Raw genomic sequence first — 2,692 nt, forward strand, 5'->3', positions numbered from 1 at the left:
CAAGCATCACATGCAAGCAACCCTTAAATACATCCAGGGGGGGGTGACTCCACCACCTCCTTGGGCAGCTCATTCCAGTCCCTGACCACTCTCTCCAGAAAAAACTCTTTCCTAATGTTCAACCTAAACCTCCTCAGCCTCAGCTTGAGGCCATTCCCCTTGTTCTGGCTCCAGTTCCCTGAGACAAGAGCCCAGCAGCAGCCTCTGCACAATGTCCCCTCAGGTAGCTGTAGGCAGCAATGAGGTCTGCCCTCAGCCTCCTCTGTTTCACACTAACCACTCCCAGCTCCCTCAGTTGCTCCTTGTAAGATCCACTACAGCATCCTCTGTGGTGGGACTGTGGAAATGTCTCACCTCAGGACAACCAGACCGTGGGTGACTTTTGAACGTAAAGAACTGAACCCTCTGTTGTCCTGCTTTTGCTGGGGCAGAATCCCAAGCTAGCTGTGAGCTGCAGACCGTTAGCAGCTGCGTCAGCCAGCACAGCTAACTGCAGCTGACCACAGGTGTGTCACATAATCAATGAATGCTAGGGGCTGGGAGGGGCCTCCAGAGATCACCTAGCCTGATCACCTAGCCTGATCCCCTGCAAAGTAGGACCCCCTGGGGCAGGTCACATGGGAGCATGTCCAGGCACGTTTTGATCTTTCGAGAAGGAGACTCCACAACCTCTCTGGGCAGTCTGCTCCAGTGCTTGGTCACCTTCACAGCCCCAGCCTGTGAGCACCACACTCACGATAAGGGGAAGTTTGCTGCGAAGAGAGGAGTCTCCTACTACCATCTCCTGCTTGGATTCCTTCTCAGCTCTTGAGAACAGTCGTCGTGGATCCTGTGAGTACTGTGCCTTTGCTGAGTTAGTTTTAACTTCATCTGTTTGTTCTGGCATTAGCACCGGTTTGGCTGTTTCTTTGAATCTGTGTCTTCTTTTCCTGATTCTCTTTCTCACCGTCCCTGAAGGTGTTTGCAGAAAGCCTGGATGAGGCACTTAGTGCCATGGTCTAGTGCCTGGGCAGGGCTGAGTGCTAGGTGGGACTGGATGAGCTTGGGGGGGTCTCTTCTAACCTGCTTGATTCTATGATTCTGTGGAGGAGCCTTTGGGTGATAAAGTAACTGCTAGAGCATAGGTTCAGCTATGAGCTAATTGCAGACATCTATAGTGGCTGTTTCTTTCTCTTTCCAACTGGGGAGCTGACTGCCAGAGCAGGACTGGTGGCAGTTGTCTATGAAAATTAAAAGGCCATTTTTTAAATGGCATTGTTCTATAGATTCACCATTACATTATGTGGCTTTATCTGCATCTTCCCTTATTCCAGATAAAACTGTGGTCCCAGATGTGGTCTCAAGATAGTTCTCTATGTCATACAAGAAGGTTAGGACTCAGCTTGAAAAGGAGTTTGATGCTCTCAGATCAAAGAGCAGGGTTTTCAAAACAGAATTATCCTTTCTTTGAGTCCTTTAAAAATTGCATTTTGTAATCAGTAAGAGATAGATTTATGATGTGAGAGACTAAACAATCTGTACCTCTCCTTTATCACTAGCATCACACTCTCCTGCATTCCTCCTCTGCTCCTCTCACTCTGATCATCCTGGCTGCTCTTAATCCTAGCACAGATGCAATATCTTGGGGGTAATGTGATACACTGGGCAGTAGACCTGGCAAGCTGGGTGTGCAGCCAGCCTGCCTTTGCTCCTGCTGAAACTCCACAGCCCATTAAAAGGCAAAACAATTAGTTGAGGAAAAAGTTTGCTGTTCTGACATGTGGCAAAACTGGGGAAGAGTTTTGAAAACCAAGATTCTCCTTCTTCAATTTCATAGCAAGTCAGTAATTGGTTGGAAAGTCCCTCTCACTTGAAGATGACCAGTCCTTAAGGAAATGCACATCCTCTCTTTGCCTCCTAAGTTCTGAGGGGAAAGACTCTCTGGCCCTGTAAGAAACTTGAGTAATTGATGTGTTTTGTCATTTGAGTCTCTGCCTGTGTGTGTGTTTTTGTGTGTACACTCCATGGTGTGTTTTTGTGTGTACAAAGATCTAATTAAGCCAAAGCAATGTGGTGCTCTATGTTGTGTTGGTTGGGACTAGTTGGACTCCCAGACAACAACAAAAAAAAACCCTCTTAAAACAGTAGTAGCACTCTTAGAGAAGGGGAATTTGGGGGATCACCCTCACAGCTACCATTCCTTTTTCATAAACCACCATTTGAAACACTTCTTTTCTGAGATCCTTCATGGACAACATAGCAGCAGGAAAGGATCAACACCTGTGAGTTTAGGGTCTAGAATATATTAGTGTCAGGTGGGAGATTAAGTCCTTGCCACAACCTTTGCAACTGGATCTTTACAGCAAGCAAGAGAGACAGCAAAAAAACAGTCAACATTATTTCAGCACAGTGGGGAAGAAGGGATGAAAGCTCTGCAAATGAATTCATTCTGACAACCTTTGTGAAGAATCTGAGTGTTTGATCTCTTAAAAGATTTAATAATTCTTTTGATAGATTAAAGAATAAACTGGGTGGGAGGAGGAGAGAAGTTAACTTTTTTCCCCCCTAGTTATGTCAAAATAGTAAATAAAAAAGAGCCAGTCCCTAAATTTAGTAAGCTTCTCCCTACATCAGCTGTTTTTGGGGTGTTGGATGTCTGTGAACTTAGTCTGAGTGTTAGATAAATGCATGGAAGTGTGACCCTGTGTCTAAG

The 2,692-nt window shown here is 45.8% G+C and overlaps 1 long non-coding RNA gene across 1 annotated transcript; it reads left to right on the forward strand.

Annotated features, from left to right (window-relative positions):
* The first annotated feature begins 633 nt into the window (after positions 1–633).
* LOC135191211 (uncharacterized) lies at positions 634–1,966 on the forward strand. Its single transcript, XR_010308765.1, has 2 exons — positions 634–831; positions 1,817–1,966. It is a non-coding gene; the product is annotated as an uncharacterized LOC135191211 (long non-coding RNA).
* The last annotated feature ends 726 nt before the right edge of the window (positions 1,967–2,692 follow it).

This window comes from Pogoniulus pusillus, chromosome 38 (assembly GCF_015220805.1).
Source record: "Pogoniulus pusillus isolate bPogPus1 chromosome 38, bPogPus1.pri, whole genome shotgun sequence".
NCBI lineage: Eukaryota > Metazoa > Chordata > Aves > Piciformes > Lybiidae > Pogoniulus > Pogoniulus pusillus.